Source organism: Paramormyrops kingsleyae, chromosome 25 (assembly GCF_048594095.1).
Source record: "Paramormyrops kingsleyae isolate MSU_618 chromosome 25, PKINGS_0.4, whole genome shotgun sequence".
NCBI classification, from domain to species: Eukaryota; Metazoa; Chordata; class Actinopteri; order Osteoglossiformes; family Mormyridae; genus Paramormyrops; species Paramormyrops kingsleyae.
Genome location: NC_132821.1, coordinates 25,306,814 through 25,317,499, shown reverse-complemented (window position 1 = coordinate 25,317,499; position 10,686 = coordinate 25,306,814).

Genomic DNA, 10,686 nt, shown 5'->3' with positions numbered 1-10,686 from the left:
GTAAGGATCTGAGCAGCGGATAGGCCGCTGGCGGAGGGCTCGGAGCTGTAATGATCTCATTAATGGGTAGAGCGCCTGACCACATGGGGCCTGAGCGTTCTGCTCCTTGGCACCACCTGTTATCAGCCTTGTTTTTCTCATTCTTATGTTCCACGGAGCAGAAACTGCAGGAAATTCCTCAAATCACCCACTTTCCAAGGTGGAATTGGAACACAAGCGTGCTTCACCCTTGGGGATAACTGAACGGGCATTATTGATTTAGGTCATTGGCTGATCTTCATATGTACATAGAGGTTTGTTTTTCATGCTTGCTTGTTTGTTTGTGGCCATTTGGAATTAGTCGGGGCAGGATTTTGTTTTGTATTCTTCGTACAGTAAGTAAATACACTGGTTTTATGTTTGCTGCTACTCCTCAACATCCAAGCTATGCTATGTTAAGCCGTTATGCTCAACCGTAGAAGAATAGGGAGTAGTTCTACAGGTGGACCCATTCGGGCCTCGTTCATGCCATGAGGAAAGCTTATGCAGATTATGGACTTGCTCTTGCTGGTAAAGGGCTCCTTCTCCTTTGGTTTGTCTCTGCTTCGGGTTGAGGCCTGTGGCTGGCCTGAGTGCCCACCCTCCTGGGCCCTCGGTTTCTGGTAGCCCCCTCACCCGAAGCCATGAGTCTGTGTAGCGTCTGTGTAGCGTCTGTGTAGCGTCTGTGTAGCGTCTGTGTAGCGTCTGTGTAGCGTCTGTAGCGTCTGTGTAGCGTCTGTGTAGGCCGGGCTCGTGACCTGTAAATCGCCTGACCTCATTTCCTTATTTTCACTCTTAAACATACAAGCCCCACGTGGCTTTTACACTCACGCCGCAATGGAGAGCTTAGGTGTTATTGGTCCTTGGAGACCGGGATAGAAAGCGATAAATGCTTCCTCTGAAGACGTGAACTGTGGTGCTTTCTGATATACAATGCCTAAGGAGCAGGGGGCGTGTACTGAGGCAAGGCCTGAGGGGCACTGGGTCTGGTTGAAAGCTGATTGGCCCCTGCAGAGACCCCTCCCTTGTCAGTTGGTGATTCTGAATATCTCATTGGTCATTTGGATAATGTCAAGTCGTTAACACCTTTGTTTGAATTATGGCCCCTGTTGTCTCCCTCATCCTAAAAAATCCCTCAATCGCTCCTGCTGGTGTGTGTGTGTGTAGGGGGGAGTGGGGGGGGGGTGTTAAAGAGAGCAACCTCTCATTTATCAGTTGTTAAGGACCTCAGGTTGTCATGAACATGACTTTACACCTGCAGATGGGCTTTGGGCTGCTGACTTGCATGGTGTGTTTCTTCGGTCCATAGATGCGTGCTTGTGGGAATTTTACTTGCACGGAAATGTTCTGAGGGCAGAATGAAAAATGATTGGTTCAGAGAGAGAACCAGTCAGTTTGTAGAGGAGTTGGGTCCAAGCAACTAGGGGAGGCTGGACCGAGACATCCGGTTATCTCTCTGAACCAATCATTTTTCATTCTGCCCTCAGAACATTTTTGTGTAAGTAAAACTCCCATGAGCTAAGTGTGTGAACCTTACGGGCTTGGATGGGGTTTGTGAACGGAGTGCTGAAAAGTCTGTGTGCACCCTGCCAGGCGACCTGCTGGGCCTCCCCCCCGATTGAGGGAGGACCGGTTGTAGGAAAACGTAGGTGGCACACTCGGCCTGGCTGGCGGCTGCTGCCCTGGTTCTGTCTATTCCCACAGTTCTCCCTTCCTGTAGAGAGCATATCCCAACAATGGGGGGATGTGTGTCAGGTAGAAAGCTTTTAACCCCCCCTCCCTTTTTTTTTTTTTTAAACCTACCGTCCTTGGTCGGTTAGCAGCCGCTGCTGAAAGAATCCCCTGTTCTGCCTGGGATTTTTTAAAGCTGTATGCTATTGAGGAGGAGGTGTGACTCGAGGGGCCCCTGTCAGGATGCCCCAGGGCCCTAGCAGGCCGAGGGGCCCCTGTCGGGAAGCCCCAGGGGCCCTTGTGGATCAAGGAGGCCCAGCGGGGACAGCCTGCGGGCCTGATTCGTTTGAACAGCCCCGTGGTTGCCAACGCGAGGCCGTCGTGTCCTCGTCTCCCTGACGACACGTCTCAGTTACCCTGGAGAAGGCCGTGATTGGCAGGAGGTGGGTGATGTTGTCGTGTGCCTTGTCCTGATCTCCTCCTCGGGAGCTGCTGCACTCCTGTGGAGGGGCCGCCTTCAGTCGCCCTCGAGCTGCCTCCCTGTCATGGCTGTAAGTGGACCTGGGGACCGGACGAGGGTGCTCTGATTTTCAGCCAGGTCCGTTCAAAGCCGGAGAGGGCTTGTCTCCCTTCGCCATCTACCGTGCGGCAATATGTGGTCCAGGCCCTGGAAGCGGTGTCGCTGGGCTGCTCTAATTACCTTCCCTGGCCGGTGTCGCTGGGACGTGCTGCTCGCTCTGTCAAGGGCTTCTAATGAGGGACAAGGCCTGGAAATGTCAGGGCAAGTTTTCCCTGGCTGTGCCGGCAGAGGCACGACACGTTTCTCCGTTTTCTGTAATTGGGCTGAAAGACAAGCATGATATCTAAGGTTGCTCACCCTATATCGGAGGTAAAGGGCACCCTGATTACTTGGGGGGGTTTTGAAACCTGCCGCCCACGAATGGCGCGTTAAATAGTGCGCGAGCGCGAGTCGTCGTCTGTCCGTCCAAAGGGCGGGGGCTTTACCACTTCGCTCCACTGTCCGTGATGTCCTGAGATTTTGTGGCAGGTTTGAATCTTTGCTGCAATACAGGTATGCCTAGTGTGCATTGTATTATAGAAACATGACAGTTTAAGGATTGAGGCCGCCAATGGATTTACCAGCTGTGCTGGGGTATGTGAAATGTTTTCTATGCCCTTTCTGCTGAACCAGGCCTCCATATACAATCATCCACATGGCACCTGAAGCTGTGCTGCTCCCTTCCAGCATGTGTGCGTGCAATTAAAACGCTCCCCTGTCTGCTCCCAAACTCTTATCGGCGCTCCAAATTCAGTAGACGCTCTTGGACGGCGGCCATTGAAGCGATTTCCCCGCACCGGCTGAAATATAATCTCTTCTTCTCTTTCTCCGGACTCGTGTTTTCAAGAACGCATTTTCGGGCTGGATGAATGGCAGTTGATGGATGTAATGCAGCCAGATCCCTTGGGGCTGAGATCACGCGTTTCGACGTGCAGGTTTAATGCCGTGTTCAGCGATGGACCCCATGGCCTTATGGGATTTCCCCCTTGTTATTCCGCCTGCTCCCGCAGATGTGCTGTGATCCTCGGTGGTTGTATCTGTAATTATAATGCAGTGGTTCGGTCCTGCATGATCCGCTCACTGTGCTCCTCTCAGACAGTGACGGGCAGCTTGGGTTTGTTGAGGCCGCCGTGCGTGAGAATGTTTAGGGCACCCCGGCGATATGGGGCGGCTGATTGGCTTCCCGTGCGCGGTCTTGGCAGCGGCGCGCCGGGGCTGTGTGTTCATCGTGTCTGCCCTAATGAAGACGAATGCCTCCCCCAGCCCAGCCCGGCCCATCTGGCTGCTGGTGCTGCTCGTGAGAGGTGCTGGGTTGGCTGGAGACTGGCCAGAGGCCCCCCCCCACCAACCTTTGAAATAAGAAAGTAGCTGGTCTTCTTAGCAGTTTCAAGGGAGGGGGTTAGACAATAGGCAGATAAGTCGGTGAACCTCACAGCCGAACTCGAACCCCTGTCATGCCAAATGCTCTGATGTGCTGCCTGGCCAGAACATGGCAGCAAACACCTTCTCATGGCTCCTGTGTAAGCCGTAGGCACGGCGTGTGCAGTTTTTTTCATCAGGGGTCTTATTCGGCGCTCAGTCTTTGGTATATGCTGCAGGTACCACCCATGTGCTCATGTGATATGATTCCCGCTCCTCTCTTTGCCATACCTTTGACGGTGTGTTATAAGATGATGTCCAAATACCCTTGTAAAAATGGACCTGGTCCCCAGATTCCTGAGGAAATGAGACATTAAGCCTCCAACTACCAAGACATTACTTATAGGGCTGGGCAATTAATTGAGAATTAATCAAAACGGACATTAAGAACCTCTTATCGACGTTGCGTCTGATTATTTTTTTCTCAATTCTGTTAATGCTTAACATGTACTGTCCCCTTAAAAACATACTAACGCTTGTGCTGTCACGTGACTCCGACCCGTCCAGTCTGTGACATGGAAGCCGCATGGAGGAGAGCTCACACGCCGAGCCTACTGAGCAACTCCAGCAGCTTGTACCAAAGAAGAATGCCGTGTTCTTCTTTTGGACACATTGTGACTTTAGTGGAGACGACACCGAACAAAAAGAGGTCAAATGTAAACACTCCGAAAAAAGCACCAATCGGTTTCAACACAAGTGATATTTAAAATACAGTGTAAACCGCTTATTTGTGCTTTCATTTCAGTTGTTCGAAATATTGAATAAATAACCATAAATGGTTAATCTGTGTGTGCTTCTTTCAATTACTTTAAAATCATAAGGATAAGGGTCATTAGGCAAAATATCCCAGCTTTAACAGTACAAACCGTGGCGATGAAATATGAGGGCAAAAAAACCCCCTAAAATAATCGTTCATTAATCGTAATAGAGGTAAAATTTTCAATTAATCGTGATATTGATTTTAGGTTATATCGCCCAGCCCTTCTTACTTATGGTTTTAAAGGTATTTACTCACAATGGCATTTAAAATTAGTGTTATGCTGCGTATAAAGTGTGGACAAAAAAAAATGACAACTAATCTCAAGTAGCTGATGGTGCATTGTGATTAGAGCCTTGATAATTCGTGTAATAAAATGTTTGAAAGTTGCTGCTATGTGAAGAGCTATAATGGGTGTTAAGTTAATGCTAGAGTTTCTCACCTTGGGAAAGTACCGGAAGGCAGCAGTGAGGTCGGCCGTCTCATTGATGATTCAGTGACACATTCCCATGGTCTCTGCCCCCCCCCCCCTCTGTCTGTGGCTATATATATGCTTCCTGGAACTCCAGTCCCGTTGACCATTCATTACCACTTCCCCCTTGGGCTGAAACGCGAGCCGGGGCTCTCAGCTCTCCGCGACCCTCCTCGCTAGGAGGAATGCCGACCTGAGGCCTGTCAGACACGCCCGCAGAGTGCTGGGGGGCGTGAAGAGGGACCCAGAGCCCAGAGCGTGTCGTAGCACCAGTGAGGGTAAGGGGTGTGGTTTGAATCAAAGCCTTTTTGGGAGGAATTTGTGGCGAATGCTGATAATGGGACCTGTCGAGCTCTTTGTCAATCCCCCCCCCCAGGAATGTTTAATTTCTTAGGTGCTGCACTATTGCCAAAGCCTAGTGACGTCCGTCGAGGAAGGTGTGCGACCCCCCCTCCGGCTCTGAAAGCATGCCATGCTCTGTGATCGTCTTGATTCGACTCGTGCGGGCAGATTTGAAAATGCTGTCGTCCTGTCAGTGAGCTTGCCGGATTTCGTGTTCGTGAAACCCATAACGAATATGAAGAAAGCTTAAGAAGTTTATTACTTCTGAAAGCCCTTTCACTGTAACGCTGTGTTTATTTGAATTAATCCTACCTTTGAACAGTTAAGTAATAAAGGATTACTCTAAACTAGTTAAATATTAATTTATTCTGTGTTTTGCAAACAGCGAAATAGGTGTTATAACCTTTAGATGTTCCTTTGCAAGCTCAACTTCGGTGTAACTGATTACAGATACAGTAGATATTCTGCTTAACCTTGTATTTAACCCTGTTTGAATTATATAATTTATTCTTCAGGACATCAAGCTGTATTATTTAATATTGGTAATTCAAAAATGCCTCCCCCAACCCTGGCTTGATTTTTATGACATCTTAAATGTTTTCAATTTTTTTTTAAGCAGTGCTCATTTCTTTTCTTAGTGAAAAACCTTTTTTTTTAGAAGTGATGCAATGGTCTGTTGACTACGGCATGGGAAAATTAGGGCCTGCATTTCCATTACTGTCCTTTGTCTGCAAAACGAAGAGCTGGAATAATAACAGCTGGGCAGGTTCCAGAATGCACCTGTTCTGAGGTCAAAGGTCAGTAAAATTGAACTTGTGACCCCTATGTCATAGGTGTGGCAGCAGACATTTTTGTTATTCTAATGATGACAACAAATATATGTCGCGAAGCTGCTCTCCTCATCCCAGACGTCCTGAATATGACAATTATTCCTCTTATCCTGTCACGGTTTTGGTTTATATTGTATCTGTTGTATCTTATCGCTACTATCTTCTTGACGATTTCACAGTACTGTGTCCAGAAACACAAGTATTAAATATCTAACTTGTACGAACTTTGTACGTCTACACAAATGTGGTTGACGTCTGGTTTCCGGGGGCTCTGCAGAGAGTGCCGTCTTGTAACCACTGTGCTTGTTTGCCCCTGTCACAACAGCAGCATGGTCTCTGTATGGATAGCCCCGCATGTGCTGAGAAGATGCTGCTGTGATTTATTTATTCATCGTCTTCAATAGGACTGCGGCCCTCCGGGGACCTCCAGCTTCAGCGGTACGTGACTTGCATCTGTGCGGGGCCGTTAGTTTACTAGGTTGGGGGTGGCTAAGTCTTGGGGGGGGGGGGCACGGAGATAGTGTACAGAACAATGTGTCAAAGTCAACCGGTGTTTTCTTTGGACTGCCTCTCGGTCCATGCCACGATCACAGTGTGTCCTTTGGTTGAGCTCGTGGTAATTCATCACTCAGGGATGATTCGGCTTTTTTCCTTGAGGGGTTGTACATGAGAGCAGCCTTGCTTACGATGTTTTTGTGTTCCTGGTCCTGCTGTAAGTCATTCAGCCGGGGTCTGAGCAAGCGGAATGAGTTCATGTCCGATTAAATATGGCTGGTGTCACACTGAGGTTACTGTACATCAGTTTTACCTTCTACATGTGCGTGGGAATCTGGGAGGGATCTGCAGGACCTGTACGACCTGGGAGAACATCCAGAGAACAGGGATTGAGGTCTCCTGAGAAGCCAGGAGCTTTTCAGTGCTTCCCTCTGCTATCTTATCCGTCCCATCCAAGCTGGTTTTCACCACCATGTACTGTCCCGCTTGCTTCTACTCTCAATGCGCTCATGCTGGGTCCTGAACTCGTCTCTCATACCATGTACACATTCTTCCATTGTTCGAGACTTTGTTTCCCACCATTTCCTGCTCTTTATTCCACTTGGACGGCGTACTTTGGCACGGAGGCAGCACGCGAGCTCCGCAAGGGCCGGTCTGGGAGCCTCGAGTTCGTTCCTAGAAAGTGTTTCTGGTGTGACCCTGGCTCCGGGGCCTTGCTGGTGTGTTAGCCTCCCTGGCGGCCGCATGTGCACGCTTGGCACCGCCGGCAGGTCCGCGGTGGCTCCGGCTGGGAACAGGAGTGCCTCTCATGCTCTGCCCTTTGTCCCACTGCCTGTACGGAGCCAACTGAGCAGCATGGCTACGTTTTCTGGCTTGTAGAGTCACGAAAGCAAAGTTTCCGCCAGGTTTATGTGCGGGTCACTGGCTCCGCTCCCTGTACCTAAACAACTCCAGCTGGTGTTGGGGTTGTAGGGGGTATGCAGGGGACGTTGTCTACGTACTTGGACCACGATGCTACTATGTCATCTTTGGTCTACTTAACGTAGGGGGATTTGTCTCCTTGGCACGCAGTCAAGTTGCCACAGCTGTACGTTCTGCCTCGAACGTAGTCTTCCTTCCAGGTTCATTTCTGAACTGAACTCGGGGATGCAATCTGCCCCAGCTGCCGTCTTGCATGAAGATTTGGCCCGGGCGTCTTGCGATCGGGTTTGCATGTGCGGTTTTTGTTTTGTGTTCCCCCCCCGCCCCCCCTTTGTTCTCATCTCTGTTGAACCCAGTTCACAAAAGATCGGCACACCTGCCAGCTCGTGTTAGCGGTTCAGTGCCTTTATCTCCTCTCGGCGGCACCCGGGAAGCCTAATTGCCACGCGTTAGCCAAACAAAGCGACGCATTGCAAGCAACTCCGGCACCATTGAGGCACCGGCCTTGTTATGACTGCTTCTGACACCACACTTCCTTAGTCTTTTTTTAAAGTACAAACAGTGTGTGCCCTATCCCTGCTGCTGCTGCGAGTGGAGACTCCCATCCACTGTCTCTTTGTGCCTTTTTTGTGATGTAAATATTAATGTCTGCCGGGGGCTTGACGTAGACGGAAAACATGATCTGGACCTACTCTGTTTCGGCTATTTTTGGGGCCGCTACCGCGAACTCCTTTGTTAAGCAGAGTTATCCTGAGAACCGTGGCGTGGAATGGAGGCTCGCCGTGACCAACGGTGACCTGTGACTGGGTATCTTTTCGATCTGCATTGTTGCAAAGCTCCGGCATCACTGGGCTCGTCGCATTAACAGGAGCCGAAGGCGAGGAAGCTTATTACGGACCACAATACAAAGCCTTCTAGCTCCCATCCGTGCCCGTGTTTGAAACCAGCTCCGAAAGACTTGGGATGGCAAGGTTCTGGAAGGCGTCTCTATTGAAATATTCTCGTCTGCAGCTGGATGATAAAGGTCCCCCCCCCTTCCTTCCGCCATTCCCCTCTTCTGTCTGGCTCTATCGAACGAGCCCGCAGACATCCTCCAGCTGCCGAGGGGGCCGGCTGGCCCCAGCCTTTACATAATGGAGCGCTTTCATTATTACCTGGCCCCGAGAGTCGCGCACACGTCCCAACAGAAACCATGTGCCGCTCGCTCGTAAATCAGCCCTGTTCCCCATTGTCGGGGCGATCCCCGGACTCCCGACAGCGGCCTGTAAAACAGCTGGAGTGTCTGTCTATCGTCGGCGTGCTCTCCCTCGCTCGCGCCCTACATTTGAGGCTCCCCTGGATCCCGGGGTGGGTTCTGGGTGCGCCTCTTCTCCCTGCACGCCGCCTCCTGTAGATAACTGCTTTCAGATGGAGTCCGACTGGATCCGACTGGCGCATTCAAGCTCTTGCCGCCGTATCAAAGCGCCATCCCACATGCTCCGACGTGATCCGGGCAAAAATCTGAGGCCGCGTTACGCATCCGTTTGCCGGGGATGAAAGAGCAGATGGAGGCTAGTCTTTTTATGACTGGAAGCCTTCCATATGCTTTCCATACCGTTTTTTTTTCCAGGCCCAGATTGGATGGTGTCTTAAAACTGAAGCTTTGAGGAATTTCTTTCCTAATGAAGTAATGTACCCTAGTGGTCTCTATGCCCCCGGAGGATTTGCCGTGGAAAAGTCCTGTAAATCATTCGGCGGGCTTAAATTAGCACCACATTGCAATCGAGCTGCGTATAGCCAGTTCCCAGCTGCCCTTGGATGAAGTGCTCCTGCCCCTTAATGGATCAGCTCTGAGTGTTTTAAGAAGACAAACTTCTAGGGCGAGCAGTAGGTCCTCCCCAGTCTCATGGCTAATCGCCCCTCTCGTAGACAGGCACTGTGTATTTCCTGTGTGTGTTCTGTTGGTGCTGGTTGCCGATGGTGATTTCTCCTAGGTATCAGTTGCTTGCTCTTCAAGGACTTTGTCAGTTCTTGCTTTCTGAAGCACTTGGGCTGCTCCAGATCTGCAGGCCATCTGGCAGCTCACTTCAGGTCTGGCCGTGTCGTTTCTTTTGGGTTGCATCCTGGACTTTTGTTTATCCATTCCAGAACAAGGTGCTTTATTCTGAACTTTGGTCGATTTTTATTTATTTTTTGCCAGAACTTGTTGTTGCTGCGGTGGAACTGTACCCTCTTCTGTTTGCTGACGGGAGGGAACTTGCTTCCCTCTATGCCGGAATGCGTTTTGCTTTGGCTAAAATGACAAATTTGCACTTATAATCCCTGCTGAGGATTCTTCCTGAATGGCCTTCTATGAATTCCATCACTTTTCATCCTCTATTGTTCCAGTACAAACTTGGGCATCATCTGTGACTCTCTCAGATCCCTAAATATAGGTACTTCCCAGCTCCTCATTTGCAAACTGTTGTTTTATGATGCATTTATGAATGCAGAAACATTTTCTCGTAAAGTTTGTAATCCTTTCATGAGCCATTGCAATACAGATAACAGAGGCCTGCTTATACAGATAAGAGGCCTGCTTATCAACTGCTTATATTACTCCTTCATATATGGGTATGACACACACACAGACCCTGGTTTCTCACCTTTTTATATAGGACTTGTACTTGGTAATCTGCTCTTTTGATTGGCTAACATGCCACCATCTTATTTGCTGAACTGAATATAGTAAGTGAACTGATCCGTTGTTTTTGTACAAGTGAATTTTTTTTTCACTTGACTAATCAAGGATTTCATACAGGAAAGATGTTTCTCGAGCTGCATCAGGAGCGCGCTTTAGGGAATTGTTGCTAGGTGAGTTTTTAACCCAGGCTGATGCTGCTTGGTGGAGCTCTCTGGTTTCTAAAGCTTCTTCTGAGCACCTCCTACTCTGTTATTCCCCAGGCCTGGTGTTTGTTTATAGCTCTGTGCTGATTGGTCACAACCCTTCGGTTGCATGGATTGGGCCATTGGTGGGGGGCGGGGGGTTAGCATGCAGGAATATGAACAACCCGTCTGTTCCCAGATGACACGATGAGACGAGACTTCATTAAGCGTCGGGTATCAAGTGTTAACCTTAGTGAAATTATCAAATGCTGTGGCGATTCATCTCGGGTTCCTTACAGCAATAATGCGTGTTAGTCTGCGGCTTCTAGGCGCAGGGAGATGAATGATTTGTGATAGG